The following is an 18,227-nucleotide window of genomic DNA, read 5'->3' on the forward strand; positions in this document are numbered from 1 at the left end:
TAATATATTTTCGATTACCTTATAACGTACAGATTTCAAAAAAAAAAAAAACCAAAAACTAAAAAATAAATGAAATACCATTAAGACAATATTTTAATTACAGTAATAAAAAATATTAATAAAGTATGAAGGAAAACGGAATTAATTCGAAGTTCAGGGTCCCAAGAAAATTCTGACTTCGAATTGAAGCGGTTCAAATCATCGTATGAAAATTCTTGAAGGGGCAAAAAAAAAACAAAAAAAAAAAAACGCGGTATGAAGACCACTAGACTTGAACGTTTGAATACTGTTAAAATTATGGTTAAAATTTCTCTGGTTGTCAGCTTTTGGAGTTGGCTCTGGTCATACGTGTCCAGGAGTTGGCTCTGGTCATACGTGACTATTGGACATGCTAACCTATAATATTAAAACCAGTGGATTCAATGTATATATTTTATTTCTTCTTTTGCAAGGTTTTGCAGTACAGACGAATTCTGCAATGCAAAAACTTACAGGAGTTCTCTCTCTCTCTCTTTCTCTGATTAAGGGAGTGTCGAAATTACAAAGGCCTACATATAGAGACGAATAGGTCTGAATGAACTCTAATTGAGGTGTGTCTTCTTGACTTACAGACAAAGAAAGCAGGGGGAAAGTGAGTTAAATTGATGGTTGTGATGCAGTACAAATACAGAACTGGTCTCTCACGGAGATGAGGTGAATGCTGCTTTGTCTTATGGGCCACCTTGAAGATAACCTCCCAATCACTGAGTTATTAAAAGTGCAAAACAAGATGATGACCCGTTTTAAAACCGGTTCATGGTGAACATCCACTAGATGTTCGCTAGAATAAGCATTCGTACATTGTGGTGTACAGTTCCAAGTGAATTACTATTGACATTTTGTGTTTGTGTATTTTGTTTATTTTATGCCCGTGTGTATGTTTTATTGTGGACTTAGTACTGGCCTTATGGCACACCTACGTATAAGAGTTATAATACTGCTGAAATAGCGGTCCCGAGTAAAGAATATAGAAACTGGGTTCCAAAATGAGAAATTAAATGTGGACTCAGAAGCGATTTTCACTCACTCATAGCAGGAAAAGGAGATTATGTGTACTGATACCGTATGATGTGCAGCTGGAGAGTGTCTTGGAGTATGGTAAGTCAGTGCAATCACGTTTATTGTAAAGATGATGCTAAATCTGTACCGAGAATGGTTGCTATGACTATTTGACTGGTTTGATGATCCAGTGATTCAATGGCCGAGGCTGGGAGTTTGGCTACTTTTTTAGCTCTTGGATACATGTATGCAACGATTTGTGTCGGGCTGATAGATACTCGCGTAAGGACGCTGAAGATGGTTGCTACTTTGGTATGAGTAATTGGGTAGAATCATAAATTGCATAATGTACAGGGTGTATAGACTACAATAAAACTTCTTACGGAAATATAGATCCTAGTTTACATTGTGGCACTTTATAACACACACAGTAAACTGCAGAGAAAGCGGTAAGTATATAGTACTCTGTTATGTAGAAGGCTATAAAACCAAAATTTCTCTCTTTTTGAAGCTATATGCGTATACGGGAGGCTTCGATATTATCTCTTATGCTCAAATGTGGAAGCGGGTTCGGGTTTTACTTTTCGAGTTCTTGAAAAGTAAATCCCGAAAAATAACTGCCTACGAATTCCATTAACTATTTCGTCTCATGAAAAGGAACAAATTCTTGTGTTTTAAAAGACGAGCAACAATGTATATTTAAATAAAATATATATATATATATGTAATAAATTGTAAATATATTGGTATTAGCTGTCGTCTCTCTATCTTTAAGTACGTGCCTTTAATTCAAGTTTAGAATTTTATACTCGAAGTATAAATCGACCTTAAAATATTAGACGATTTTTAAGTTCTTCAAAGGTCAGTTTATATGTCGAATATACGGTAATTAATTTTTTATATTTCAGCGTGTGTGCACATTTTTGGTTACCTACTGTATATGATTAATTTTTCGCTTCCCCACCGAATGCCAGAACCAGTTTTAATTTATATTTTGAAATTTTTATCTTATTAACTAAACTAATGGTTATTACGTTTATATGTAGTGTTTGCATGCGCGTAGCTTAATGAATGTGTTGTTTTAGTCACTGAATGGTTTGTTTATTGAGTGCCATACGTGTGTGAAACTCACTTCCTAATGATAAAAAAAAGTTATGGTTAACATGAACCAACCAGTGTTAATGCCTATGCAGATAGCAATTCTGAATAAATTGCAGATCTTATATTTTTTTTAATGTATAGAAATATCATCTTTTGTTCATATTTTAGAAAACAATGAACTGATAGCACTCGAGGATCTAGGATGCAGACAATTTTTTTTCTGGTACCTTGACACATTTCCCAGAAGCAAGGAAGCAAAAACCGAAGAAGGAATTGTCACAAAGATAGCACTCCCATTTGCTCATCCCCACATGTGTGGCGAAACATCAAAAAATAAGCTGGAAAATACGTGATGCAACAGTCAGAATAAGCTCGCAAATGGTTGGTAGGTTATTTTTTTGTGTGGGCTGTTTTTCTTCTTTTCTTTCTTTTTTCTTTGTCGTGTCTTTCAGAGAATGTGTGCTGAAATCCATTCGTATTTTTCCTTTTTGAATTCATTAAACATAGGTATTTTATGATGCTTATATATTTCGGATTTTCAATTACAGAAGGACACTGACTTTGCCCTCTCTTAGGCCTGTTATTTACCAATTCTGATAGCCCATTTCTCTCGTCACATTAAATAGATTACCCTTTTCACTATAGCATTACAACTCTTTCAGCACCTCATCAGAAGTACCTTGCTGTGCATTTAGACCGAGTCGTTATGATTGGATATGAATAGTAGCTCATCAGACAGGGAATATCAGCGTAGTTAGGACCCGGAGAACAATGGATAGAAAGGTAAGCTGTCAGTCGAATCAGGCTGTAATTGCCTGTCAGCTGTCACGAGATTCCGGCTGCGTGGGTGGATGGAAAGGGAAAGGGTTGATTCCAAGTGGACGTTCCCGTGTTTACTCTTAATAAAATCAAGGGAACTCCACCGGAAATGTTTAACAAAGGTGACATCACTTATCACCCTGTTGTCGGAGACTGAGGAATGTTTTATAGAAACAAATAACCACAAACTCGTAGCCTGTCTTTCTCTCTATCTTTGTTCGTTTCATAGTTTCAAGCAACCACTTATGGATTTACGGGGCTTCAGTATAAACCCACGCTTTGCCCTTTCCGAAAGAATGTTTATTGGTAGGTTGTTTGGAAAGTAATGGATTTTCTGCCAAGTTGGTCTCTCAGACGGGAAATTGGAAATTATCTCCCCTCTTCTCGCTTCCTAAAGGGGCCAAGTTGCATCATTAAATGTTGCGGGGGTGGGGGAGAGACGATACTCAAATACGGAGCGATAGTTCCATTAACAGCCCGGAAAGGCTTTCTTAGAATCCTTCCAGTAAAGGGGGGGGGAACCCAGTTTTGTTCCTGATTTGTTAGTAAATTGAATAGCTTTAGCCCAAAAAGTCACAGATGAATGACATTTGTTTCTTATATCGCATGAAAAAATCTCGGTTCATTTCCTACTGCCATACGAAGTTTGGAAAACTTCCATGGAAATCATTTTTATGGAATTTTTTTCACTCCTCTTGCCAAGTGTACAAAAAAAAAAAAAAAGCAATTTATAAACACGATGGTTTTTAACTTACATTTCAGTTACGTTTGTTTGTTGTTTGTTATTTGGTTTTTAGGAGCATTAGCAACTAAGGCCATATTGCTCCGGGGATATGCGGTGGTCATTCCCTGACCTTTCCGCATCCTCCGTATTTGGTGGTGACGGGCTCGAACCCCGGTCTAAATCAAGAAGCGTATGCTACGCACTGCTGCTCCTTTCCACCTGGCTACGGAGGCGCCAATTTCATTACGAGTGCATTTCTGAACTATTTTCAGTCAATTTACAAGTAAATAATTAGAAAGTTTTTTGAGTTTCGAATTTCTATTATTTGTGAAGAGAAAGATGAAGATTTTCTACAATAGATAGCGATCTTCAAACTTGTCACTGCTTTGATCGAATCAGCTGATGATGTAAACTGGGTTATTATATTACTGCCGATTCAATTTCTTCTCTTCCATACCATGTGCAACACATGTGCCTTAGTTCGGATCCAGTCTTCATAAGAGAATTATAACTTCTTCTTTTTTTCTCACCGTGGCGAGTTCTGAGAGTAAAAGCACGCCAAGTTGCCTGCTTTTACTCCTAGAAATTGTATTTTTCATCCCAAAAACTGGCCTTAGAATACTTGCAATTTACAGACACGATGTACTGATGACTCACGGCCTTAACTTTGTTGGCACTTATTTTAACCCACCCACTGAATGTTCTATATAAACACTAAATAATTATATAGAAATCAAAACTTCAAGAATAATGATAACCAAATACAATAAAATGCGTAATGAGTGTGGGTGAGCGCAGTTTATTGGTCATGCTGCGCCAACCCACACTTCTGCTTTTCTTCGCTAATCTCACCATTCAGAAACGTCTATTTTTAAGAAACCAGATGACCCAACAACCTTTCCAATGAGTTCACCGCATAGAGTATTTTTCTCTGTCAGGTGTCTGCCCGTTGTTTTTCGTTTGGCCTTGTGATGACAACATTCGGCATTGAACTCCAGGATGGGCTTTATGCACGTTTTGTGACTCATGAATCCGTAGAACTTTCGCCTCCGCCTCTTTCGTTGCCTTCCGTCTGACGTGGGAGTTAAAAAGCATCCTTCTTTAACAAAGTTATGCTAATTGTCGTTTGCATAACATGCTTTGAGACCGTGGTGAAACTATTCATGTCTGGTCTTCCACCTGTTCCGTGCCTTCTAGAGAAATTACATAATTTAAGATAATTTGGAGACTATTATAAGGAATGTTAATGGAAGGAGAATGCTTAGTCTTCCTTGTTTTTAAGATTATTTGTCGGGAACCTGCATTTACTATGTGTTTAATGGCCGCTAGAGGGCTCAACCTTTTTGGCCAAGGTATTAAGCACTGACCGTATCAGGAAAAGTACATTTATTTACACATTACTCGAGATGTTACGTCACCGTGCTTGCAAGAAGTCGAAAAGAAAAACAATAAATGCATTAAGGTAAGGAAGAAATGGCCCGGAAGAAAATATATACAAGAGAGCATTCGACACGCACAACTAAAATATAGATATATATTTTATTTATTGTATGATTATTTTTTTCTTTTATGTATATTTATTTCCACAATCGCTGTGCTTAATCAATTTTGAGTTATTTCCAAGAATTCTTGTTTACAGCCAAAAACTGAGCTCTACTTCGCTTCATTTTTTTGTCGTTGCCTTTTAAAGATCCGCAGGTTCTACTTTGGGAATCGTCGATTTAAAAAATACTACAACGAATTAAATAAATACATTCAGCAAGAAGTCGGTTGCGAGATTATTACTTGACAAACATTTGAGACGGCACGCAAGCCAGTTAGGGTCTATATAGCTAATAACCAGTGTCGAGTTTCTACAGTGTAGTTAACAAACACAAAATTGTAACATTCGGAAGTTTCACCTACTAGTTTGATGTGAGAAATAGAAAAAAGGATGAAAAAAGTGTAAGATTGATTGAGAAAAAAAACGAAAGAGAGAGTTTTATGCCATATTACAGTTGAAAATTAACAAAATTGAAAGACACACGAATATTCTAGGTTCTAAGGATGATCGATATAGGAACCTGTTTCTTACTGGTGGAGGAGAACTGTGCATCACGTTTAAGTTTAAGATTAGATTAAGATTTTTAAATTAAGATTAGCGTAAGATTTGAAAATTAAGATTAGTTTAAGATTTTAGATTAAGATTAGTTTAAGATTTTTAGATTAATATTAGTTTAAGTTTTAGATTAAGATTAGTTTAAGATTTTTAGATTAAGATTAGTTCAAGATTTTTAAATTAAGTTTGGTTTAATATTAGTTTAAGATGATGGATCATACTAACAATATATATTTATAATTAATCAGTGACGCTTAACTGAATCATAAAATTGAAAAAATAAATGATAATCAGGAGGCCATACTAAGTATTTTTGTTGTTTCCAAACGCTATCTTGTTGTTTGATTGCTCTCTTATGATGGTTTGATCATAAGAGAGCAATTTTAACTTTTTGATCATCCCATAGGACTTCACAACAACAGCTTTATCCATCCCACTGTTAGGTAAAGAAATACTCCAATTAGATAACTTTATTTACTTTTTTTTATGAAAAAAAAATTTCACATTTGACAGAAGTATAAATTTCTGTTATAGCAAACATTGTAGTAATATAAATTATTCGCTATAGTTTGGTTGTTAATGTTTGTCTTATAGGCTTTGGTATGGTCGCATAATTTCTAGTTTCTTTGTTCTGCTGCCCTGGCAAATTGCCGAGGAGGTGAGGAGATTAAAATCACCGCAAACATTACACAAATTAACATTCTTTACATCATTTTTTGCAAGGGGGTGTAAGAATGTTAACTCTCGTCCATGGCTCTTTTTCTTTTAATAATAATAAATAACCTTGAACCAGAAACAATTCATTGTCGATGGAAAGAAGGGTATTATTTTTTTCTTCCCTTACTTAACCTTTCATTTCGCATTTCTTCAACGCTTTTGTTAATTATTACGCCAGAATAAATCAGAGAACCTCAAAGAAACCTGTTTTTTTTTTAAATATACTTGAAACTTTGACCTTGTCCGTGACATATACATACTAAAAGGTGGATATAAAATCCATTGCGAAAATTTCTCTAATGAACCGTGTGGTAACTTTCGTATAACCGAAATTGGCTTATGCCTTTTTTTTCTGCTTAATAAATAAATAAATAAAGTTAAAAACAGTAAAGAGACCAGCATTATGATTTCACGCTGCTCCAGAACCCCGGGCTCAAATTAAAAAAAAATCATTAAATTCTTAAACACATTTTTTTAACATTGATTTTATAAATTACATTATAACTTATTGTTGAACAAACACATTTTTGATGTCGGGACCCATAGTAAGAAAGTACACCATTTACTGTCAATTCATGGTATTATTCGAACTGAATGTAGTTAATCGATTCTTCTAACTTTTATATCTTGAAATAGTAAAACCGCATTCCAGATATGTTTGTATTTTAATATACTGTTACCTTTGGATACAGACTTTTCGGTCTCCCCGTATAATAACGAGTATGCAGACGACGTAAAGGTTGGTAGAGTCATACCTTCAGGATGACTTTAACTTACTTCAAGATGGTCAGAGAAGTGGCAGCTATGTTTTAATGCAGCAAAATGCAAGGTCTTATGGGGAATAGCAACCCCAAAATAAATTATACACCTGGTGGAGTTGAATTAAAAATAATGGAGGAGGAAAAGGGATTTGAGAATTACAATACGGGCAGATATGGAGTTTCGTGAACAGTGTCAACAGGCAGCCAGTTAAGCCCATGGTGTCCTACCGAAGATTTATCGAACATTATCTTGTAGAGATAGGGACGCCATAATCCCTCTGTATAAGACAATTGTAAGACCACATTTGGAATACTGTGTTCAAGTATGGAGACCACATCTGAAAAAAAAAGACTTGAGTTTCTTGATAGAGTCCAAAGACTGGCAAACTCGAATGGTGAGATCGGCAAAAGAACGACCATACGAGGAATTTGGCAACCAGGCACCTCAGATGTGACCTGATTTAGATTTATAACGCCCTGAGAGGAATTAGTAAAAGGAATGAAGGTGGAATTTTTTTCACTGTTTTTTTTTTTTTTTTTTTTTTTTTACAGCAGTGCAGCAAAAGCCTGTGACTTTCTTGCGGTATATGGCAAATACTATTACTATTTCTGGCCAGTAGATACCAGATATTCTTATCAGTTCTCATTTTGCGTCCTAACCTTTCTCAAGAAGATTTAGAATTTGTGTTGTTCCACATGGAAAAGTTCGAAATATAGGCGTCCTTAATTTTGAATATTGCTTAGGTAAGCCTAAAACAGAAGACGTTTGATTTTTCATTGTCGAGAGATAACACCCTTATCCATAAATTATGGATAAAATATTCCATCCATATTTCTCCGATAAACATATGCTGCTCACGGACCAAGTTTTGACCAATTTTGAATCTTGTCACATTAGTAACAGAAAAGAAAGAAACATACGCCCTGTCGAAAGGCAAGAAAAACTGCAACTTTGTTTCAACAGACATACAAAAAAAAAAAAAAATAATAATAATAAATAAATAAAATACATTAAAAATAATAATAAGAAGAAATATACAGTAATAAGTCATCACCAGATGTCGCAAAGCCACACATACTTAGTATAGCCAAAACCTATCTAAAGGCGCGTATTAATAACAGTAATAAGTTATGGGTTGAATGTGAAGTGCTAACATCAGGAGGAAACTTGATATTGCACTAGGTACCCCAAAGTGACCAAATCTTCCACCAGTATTAATGTATCCGTTGCAGTATCTTCCAACTGTTATCGTTTGTGGATAGCACCTCATAAACGACATCTTTAGACAAGTGAGATATTAAGAGATGTAATAAAAAGAACAGATATGTTAGGTGTAGGCCTGTAGCGTTATAGGTTTTGGTTTTTTTCCCGACCTCCAGAGCATATTTCCTTTCATGAAAAAAGGAAAATAAAAACTGTTTACGTTAATTAATTCTCATTGGCTGCTTCGGGCAGTTTCATCAAATTTCAAAAGCGCTTTTGTTTGTCACTAATAATTTAAATAAGTTATAAAACATGACTGCGAAAAGGTGGAGAACAGTGAACATAAATTTCTACTCCTTTCCATACTGAAAGTTGTTTTCTTCACCCCCTACGGGTCCATGTCTTTTGTCACAACATACCCACCCCCAAGAAGCGTGACCAAAAAATATTTGTCTCATTATTGTGTGCAAGAATCGAGAGCCCTGACCTCTTTGGGGGTTACAGCCTCCGCTACTATAACTTCTGCCGTGACATGGATGGGGAAAGGTGGGGAAGGCTTTGCTAGCACGCTCTGCCCGCGGCCCCGCACTGTAGGCTACAGGGTCACAGGCACTTTGTAGTGACCGTCCTGCTGACTTTGGCACCTCATAACCACAAGTTCAAGCCTCTAAAAGAAACGAACTACAATGTTAGAGTTTTTTTTATTAGTATTATTATTTGTTTTTCTTCTCTTTCGGGCAACAACCTCGCCCCTCCTGCGGCCGAAGACCTCGGCAAGGTGATCCCTTCATAATGACTACTGACGGCAGGTTGTCTTAAATGCTAGAGGAATCAATTCTCACCTGTTTTATCATCAGTGGTAACTCAGAGAGAGAGAGAGAAACGGTTATTGTGAAGAATTAGATTGTGGCGCCACCAGCGGGTCGTCTCTTCTCGGGTAGGTGGATGTTATGGGCCATTAGTCCAGGGAAACAGTAGACGCGTGCGGATGTATTATGACTTCCTGCGCAATAATGTAGGATATGTAATGATATTTATCAGTATTTTCTCACCCTTCCAGATTCCTCTGCCTGATAAGAAACTGATTAAACTTTTCTTTAAAAAAATTCTGAAATAGCAACGTGAACATCAACACATACCCATACTCACATTCTGCATTAACTTCAACCTTTGGAAACACGACGAACTATCTGTGGTTAGGTAATGGGATACGTTCCTCACATTAAATTGTTTTGTCGATTATTGGTTTAGAAAATTGAGGGGCAGAGAGAGAGAGAGAGAGAGAGAGAGAGAGAGAGAGAGAGAGAGAGAGAGAGCATATGAAGAGCATACTCGTTTTTTTTTTTTTTTTTTTGTTATCAGTTTATTAAATATATAAATCATGACTAGTTATTACTTGTTTATTGTATATTAATCAGAGAAGAAATGTGAATACATTTCACATTTCAATTGTTATTAAAATTCAGGATGAAATAAGTAAAGTACATTACTAAAATGTTGACCGCACATTACAATCTTAGCTACGTGTTGTTTGTATTATTTTATTAAATCACAGAAATACTCGTTTCATTTCAATTTTTATTAAAAATCCAGGAGAAAACAAGTAAAATATTACAAAAACATTGAGTGAATATTACGCTGTGAGTTACGTGCAGTGAAGTGAAATCAGTTTACTCTTATTTATTATCAGATAACTGATTAGGAATTAATTTGTAACTCGATAATTGGTTATTTACTTTTCATTTCTATTAATCACATTAAAAGAAAAAAATTTAAGAAATTGCTCCTTACGTAGTATATATAAATAGACCATTTAATTTTTATTTTATGAAATAAAAATCGAACGCCCCTGAAATTTAACGCACTGCGTATGTTACTTAACTTGTTTTTCTAAAGCACAAAAATTGTTATATTTTTTCCTGTGACAATGCAATAATAAATTTTTGTTTTAGCTTTCTGTGGCGTGCATGGCAGATAATGCTCGCCATCCCTAACTTCCTCGACCGGATCTTTGAGAATAGCTCAAATTGAATACAAATTTCATCGGTAACATTACTGCAGTAACATTAATGGTGTAGAACAAAGGCCGTACCTTTGTTCTATGCCAACATCGCTTAATAAATGTTTAGTATGGGTTATGATAAAGCTTAAGGAATTCTAGATCGCGGCGGGGTGCTAAATAGGCGAAAATTTGTAGCCAGTTTATACATGTTATCACATAAAAGATGGCCTGTTGTGAAAACCACAAAAGCCTTTTTTATGAGATGAAATAAGAACCCCTCCCCCTTTCTAATTGGCTCTTTGAGATTGCGGAAAATTGTGGGAGACCAGTTATGTAATAGTGGTAATGACCATATGTATGCTTATTTATTATATTTATATATTTTAAGTTCCTCTTTGGACAAATTAGATTGAAAACCGGTTTCAAGAACAAAGGTGTTAGGTGAGTTGACGCATCTGTAAAGAATGTGAAATATGCATTTGCTAATGTCGCGGATCATGGGTAGTAATAATTGAGGCAGTTTAAAAACTCTGATAGATAGATTTGACATGCCAAATGAATAAAATGCCACCTACAAAATTTTAAAATAATGATTAAACTAAAGTTGTTATAAAGATAACAATATCAGCCATTTTGCAAACACAACATGAACATTTAGCTGTCGTTTTTTTTTTGTTTTTTTTTTTAATATAGGCTAAATTCACCATATCAGTATACAGGAGAAATTATATCTTTTATCTCCCACCCGATATTCTTTATACATCCTTTGATCATGTTCAGTTTCCGATATTTTTTTCCGGGATGAAGTTGAATATTATAAAAGGCATTGAGGCTTCAGTACTTATCCGCATTTAGGAAACGTTCTCCTAGAGAACTGAACATTCACTGACAAAACCCAGACTTGATAACATGCAGTGCTGTCCGGTCTGCTCTTTGTCTACTGAATTAGGCTGTAAAAACAGAAGAGATTTAAAGTAGCTAACCCAAAGGAAAATATGAATGTCGCAAAATTGGAACATCGGGCCATCATCAAATCTTTGACAAACGAAGGAAATGGACCAAAAATTATGCATGTATTCATATGTACCGGTATATGGTGATATTGTTCCTTTTGAATCCCGGATAATTTGGTCTAAGCAGTTTAAATCGGGTCAAGAATCCATAGGAGATGACCCCCTCGGGACGACCGACGGTAGTGACAATTCCAGAGACGTGCCAAAAGAATTAAACACCTGGTTGTGCAGTATAGACGTATTAAGTTTGCTGTGACTGCCTGAGAATGTAATATTTCTGAGTGGTCAGTAATGACTGTCCTCCATGGCTATGTTAAAAATCAGTGCTTGTTGGGTATCAAGAAAATACTCACACCTGTTCAGAAATAGCGAAGAGCTCAAATTTGTGAGGAAATTTTACACGTAAGTTGTGGTTAAAATGAAACGAGAATCATTGCTATCCAACGCCTTACTTCTGCGCATGTCAGCAACATTCATATCGTGGTGTAACTTGTTTTTTCGTGTACTGATCAGTTTTTTCTTCGTTGCAATCGGTTGTTTTGATTAAACTGTGCCTCTTTAAGTGAATCAGTGTTTTAACCCTTCGGCGGAAAAATGAGTGATCGTAATTTAGAGTAAAAAAGAATTGTTATGAAATTTTTAGTGAAACTCGGTAAAAATAGTGCAGAAACGTGGGAGATGTTACGGAAAGTGTATGGTCATGAAACTATGAGTCAGCCACGTGTGTATGAATGGCACAAACGGTTCAGAGAGGGACTGGAAGATGCCCACGACGACAAGAAGACTGTCAACTTCAACGACAGACGAGAACATTGAAAAAATTCGAGAGATCGTGTTTGAAGACTGTCGGATGAGCGCATTCGACTAATTGCAGAACAGTTACACATTGACAAAGAAACAGTAAGAACAATTTTAATAAAATAAATAAATTTTCTGTGTATACTCTGGCACGACAGCCAAGTCAGTCGAGTTTACAATCAATCGTCAATACAAATATTTATCGTATTTAGTAGTCACGGGCTTGAACTCCGGTCCACTCAAGGAACGCGTGCTATGTACTCTATTGCTTGACCACTCGGCTACGTCCGGCCTTTGACAGATGGTTTTTCATTGTGACAATGCGCCATGTCATTTTTCTGTCGCAGTGAGAGAGTTTTTAACGAAAAACAAGATCGCATCAGAGCACCCTTATTATTTTTCGGATCTGGCGCCATGCGACTTTTTTCTGCTTCCGAAAATTAAAATCCACCTCAAAGGAAAACGATTTGAGGACTTACCAGACATTCAGAAAAACACAATGCAGCAGTTAAAGGCGGAATCATCCGAGGACTTCCGCTGCTGTTTTAAATCTTGGAAATCGCGATTGGAACGCGGAATAGGCTCGGCTGGAGAGTACTTTGAAGGGGATAAACATTGAAATTGTTGTATTTAAAATAATAAATGATTTAAAAAATTCTCATTTCTTTTTAGCCACGCGTTGTACATGATGCAGATGCTCAAGGTTTTTTTTTTTGTTGAAAGAAACCCTTGAACCTTTGAAACAAAACAGGAGTCCGTGCAATGGAAACATCATGCGTCGCTACCGCCAAAAAAAAAAAAAAAAAATCAGGACTCAACCCTCCGCCGAGAAGGTCAAGGTCACCATATTTTGGCATACTGAAGGAATTCTTTTGATAGACTACATGCCACATAAGAAAATAACCACTAGCGAATCTCAGATGCCTAGGTTGCGTGCTCAAAAATTTAAGAAGGGTTCATAAAAGAACAGAGAATAGGGAAATTCACGCTAGGTATTTTGTTTCTTCTTAACAATGCTTCGTAACAAGTAGAAGCAATTGCTGCTGTGAGTGTTTGCTGATTCCAGGACTGAAACCATCTGGCCTACAGTCCAGACCTGTCCCTCTCAGTGATTAGTTCCTCTTCAGAAATCTGAAGCAACACCTGCGTAGGCACCGATTTTCAAATGATAACGATCTCAAGGAAGCTGTAAATGACTTTTTCAGAGACCAGAACAAAGACTTCTTTTCTCAGGTATTTCCTCTTTGCCCTCAAAATGGAGGACATGTTGAACTCAAGGGGATACATATTGAGGGGGAAATATCAGGCTACACTGTTTCATTATTACTGAGGTAACGTTTTGAGTGACCCCTTGCATATATCGTTAGAGAACTGCATCATTTTTTTATGCATATGAAAACTACTTTTATTAAATAAATAAATTTTCTGTTTATACTCTTGGACGAACACGGTCAGAGGAATTCACAGGATAGAGAGAATACAAGTAACAGCACCGCATTTAGTAGTCACAGGCATGAACAAATGCCAGTTTACTAAATGAGATAATGGTTTAAAAATCTTATTGTTGTTAGAAAATACCTCTTCTTAAATTATTGTCCCCCCTCCCCCTTCTTATTAAATGCGTTTCCTTTTTCCTCCGTTTTCTTCTCTCACCTCACAATCAATCATCTTATTTGCCATTTGTAGGAAAAATAAATTTTAAATAAATAAATATGTAGCAAAAATAAATAAAAATAAATAATTTTCCTGTTTATACACCGGGGCGACTATACGGTTAGAGGAGTTCGCAAGGTCGAAAGAATAAAGAAACGTTACCGTATTTAGCAGTCACGTGCTGGAACCCCGGTCACTTTCCATTTAAAACGATAGAAATGCTATTTAGAATTAAATAAAAAAAAATATATATATATATGATATTATTATCACGGAATACGAAAGTTTTTTCTTATATAACACATTATGTTGCCCCAACGAAACTGAGTGCTGTATATATCAAGACACAATACAGTAGACTTTCAGAATATCAAGTTTAGTCTGTGGGTATCACAGTGGTATCATCACCGTCCCATCCACACCTGGTGGAAAAGGCCCTTGTTCGAATCCCGTATGACGCGAGGAACTTTTGTGGGCTTTTTTCACCCCGTGGCTGAGTTAGTCGGTCTCAGGCGTAGATAACAAGGATTTTTTCCCAGAAACTAGGGTTTTTCGTCCAGCTAAACAGGCAAACGACCAGAGAACACAAGCAATTCACAGAACAATACACATGGGTATATGAATTAACTTTCCTGGTGACTCTAATATAATAGTTTGGATTACATCAAGTTTGTCACTAGGCTTTAATGTTGTTCATCTTTTCTTCTCTGTATGAAGTTTATTAACTTTAGGAGCCATAGTGAGGGGTTTTTAATTTAAAATAAATGTAAACAGCGGTATAATCTGTGATATCAGTACAGAATTCACTTTCAAAATAGCGAACGTAAACAAATATAGTAATCACGTGACTTGCCGTTTTATTTTTTCGCCACTGTAAGACATCTGCGCTGTATGCAAACATCCGATCTCAATGTGCCGTTAGCGCGAACGGTCCATTATTTGGGGGGTGCCGTGATTTCGACAGTCTACTGTATTTTAGGGGTTCATATTTGTTGAGTATGGGCTTGGCACATCCAGAGTCCTGAGCTGGATATCATCATTCTTCTCTTTCTTGGTGATTCCCTTCTTTTGACTCTCTCTCTCGCTCTCTCTCTCTCAGGGTAACTCAGGAATTTTTTTTTTTTTTTTTTTTTTGGCTGGTTCAGTATAAGCCTCAGGCTTCCTTGCACCATATAGCTAATAATAATAATAATAATAATAATTTAGTTTCGAACATTTATAATTACATCGAAATCCACCGCTAGATGGATTTTGTACGCATATTCAACACGGCGAATGATTTGCGTTCTGTTATACATCCTCGACAGCACAGAAGTCTCCACCCACTGCTATTACATCATGTCACGCTTTTGGATGAGTGCTTTTCTATACCCAGTAATCGCGTTGGAAACTATATGTTGACCAACCACAATCAGTTCATATTACACGAATGTCAGGCGTATGGAAGGACGCGCTTTTGTAACCTCGTTAACGGAGTTTCGCCCGACAGCTCTGTGTTGCTGAGGTTGTAATAGACTAAACTTGTTAATATTTTAATTAAAAATTACTTTGATTTTTATATAAAACAATTTTACATAAAATCAAAATCAGGCGGTGATTATTTCAAGTTTTTGTTTATGCGGTGTTTTTGTTTATTATTCTTTTTCTGTTCGAAAGTGATAAAAAAAAAAATCTTATCAGTTTAAAATCATGCTTTATAGATAATCTTAAGCATTGTGTACAAAAAGGTCAACGAAAAGATAAATGATGAACTGGTATTCATACGGGAATTTTCGATCCATGTTTAGTGTTTCTAGGACGATTATTTCTTTGAAATGGCCCAGTTGAATTAATTCGTTCTTATTTTGAGGTAACAACCCTCCGAATATCAACAAGCCCAATAAATCGAGGTCGCAAAAAAAAAAAAAAAAAAAAAAAGGTGTGTACGTCACTAACCTACTTTTATGATACAAACAAATATACTTTCGTTTTTGTTTTACATGTCCTTCGATTAACTAATCCGAGATAAACATGTGTTAATATGCAACTTAACTCAACACTTGTTTCTCCTGATCTACAGAGGTTCCTTCAAAAAAAGAAAAACAATCCCCGATTCTACAACGCTGGTTGGATCGCGTTATCATTAATACAATTCTTCTGTTAAGTGAAATCCGTGGGATGAAAAACTATGCAAATTGGAGTTTTTATTCCCCTTTCTTTCAGACTACGTTCCCTGTTTTTTTTTTTTTTTTTTTTTTTTGTCCTTTACAAACTGATAAACCGGTTTTTGTACATCAGTAGCTGGAAAAAGTATGCACACAATCATAAACCCGACCAGTTTGATTTTGCAATAATAATTCTTAAAGATTGAATTCTGGTAAGAGGAGGATCTAAATCCGTTTTTATATGCAATATATGTCATTAAGTAATTTTCCCAAATCACTTAATGATATGGATAAGGATTTCAACTTCACGTAAGTGATTTGTGTAATAATATACGATTTCTAAATTGACGTGCAGGATTTCCATTAGTATGTACTATTAGCAAATGATAACGCTTCACCTCCTAATATGCGAGGAATCTTTGGGGGCGGGGATGAGATATACCATTAAAATAGGAAAATTCCTGTATCTTGTAATTTGTGGTTATTTAATTACAGATCAACCAAATCAGTAAGTTTGGTTCGACTGTAAAATGAAATCCATAAACTGTTAGATAACTTACACAATAATTTCCCTTAAATTTTTGAACACAGTGTATATGTGCATAGTATATGCAATATAATTATGAAAAATGTAACAGGCTTTTGACTTGTGTGCTTTTGAATTAAGTTTGGAACATTGAAACATTATGTTGGACTGTGTTCGCGGTGTAGATACCAACATCACTTTGATGTTTGCGTGGATCTCGTGGATGGATTGGGGGTTAGAAAACAGAGGAAGAATTGCATTCGACGGATTCTGTAGGTTGTAATCTTCAAGGAATATATGAGTGCTTGCTTGAAGAGAAGTTGTTCCAAATGGGAATGAACGAGGAAGAAGAAGAAGAATGGTAGGGGATTTAAACCGTGTTTTTTTTTTATAACTATTTCTTATATGTGTTATAACTATTTCAGATGTGTTATCACTATTTTTATATGTGTTATAACTATTTCAGAGGAAAGCGACAGATTTACAGATGTTCATTTAGAAGAATATTCCCCGTGGAAAACCCTGTAGAAAAGGCATATAATAGAAACTGCATATCTGTGTCATAGGGAATGGAGTAAGAGCAGAAGTGTTAATTAATTAACCGGTTTTCACTCTTTGGATGAAATTAAGGATTTTTATTAGAGTTTTGAAGAGCTTTTCTAGATTTGGGAACAGTGTTTCATGGGAAAGATTTCTGACATGTATAGAGCTAATATCTGCTTAATAGAAAAAATACAAAGCCAGAAGGGAAAATCAAACATAATTGTTGGATTAAGAGAAAGAGCTGTTTACGATAGGCTTATGCCAAGAAATGTAAGGAGTTGAGGTTGATATAAGAAAATACATTTTGTGTGTGCACTATGTTGCACAAACAAAATGTATTGTATTATATGCTTAACGTTTCATCAAACGTTACGCTAAAACATCTTCAGAGCACCAAATAATTAGAGATAAAACTGTGTATAATAACAGTGCTGGAAACGTGACGTCAGTATGCTGTATGGTAGTGTCATGTAGTTAAGAATGCGGAAAAAAATTCTTGTGGCTAGTGAAAGACTCTGCTTGCTTTTTGTGAATAATTGATGCTGTAGGGAAGATTTTTACACTAAGTGGAATATGCACATTATACAACGAGGAGATTCGCTGAACTGTTTGATGCTATGCATCATAAAACGTTATAAATTTCTAATTGAACTTGCCAATTTTTTCTTGATATCCAATTTTATTTTTGTTTTTAATGTGAACAGGTTTATCACGCAAGGAAAGTAAACATTATCTCACAGAAGGTACACAAAGTGTTTGAGTTAACAGAACGCACTTCCATAGATTTTTAAAATATTTTCCGATATTTGTTTGTAGCAGGATTTTAGGCGCATCTTCAACTTAGACCATATTGCGCCGGATATAATATGTCTATAAATTGCTTGTGTTCTGTGGTCCATTTGCTGTTTTCCTAGACGAAAAACCCGAATTACTGGGAGAAAGAAAAGAAAAGAAAAAAAAGATGCTTACCCGCGCCTGAAACTGACTGACTCGGCCACGGTGTGAAAACAACCCTTAAAAATTCCTCGCCTCATTGACGGGATTCGAACTTCGGTGTGGGGAAGACGCTTATTATACCAACTATGT

The 18,227-nt window shown here is 35.8% G+C and overlaps 1 protein-coding gene across 3 annotated transcripts in view; it reads right to left on the reverse strand.

Annotated features, from left to right (window-relative positions):
* Positions 1 to 18,227, reverse strand: part of LOC150088897 (uncharacterized) — a 599,507-nt gene that overhangs the window by 561,129 nt on the left and 20,151 nt on the right. The gene's annotated exons all lie outside the window — the stretch shown is intronic.

Source organism: Mastigoproctus giganteus, chromosome 3 (genome assembly GCF_048544385.1).
Source record: "Mastigoproctus giganteus isolate SK-2022 chromosome 3, ASM4854438v1, whole genome shotgun sequence".
Taxonomy (NCBI): Eukaryota; Metazoa; Arthropoda; class Arachnida; order Uropygi; family Thelyphonidae; genus Mastigoproctus; species Mastigoproctus giganteus.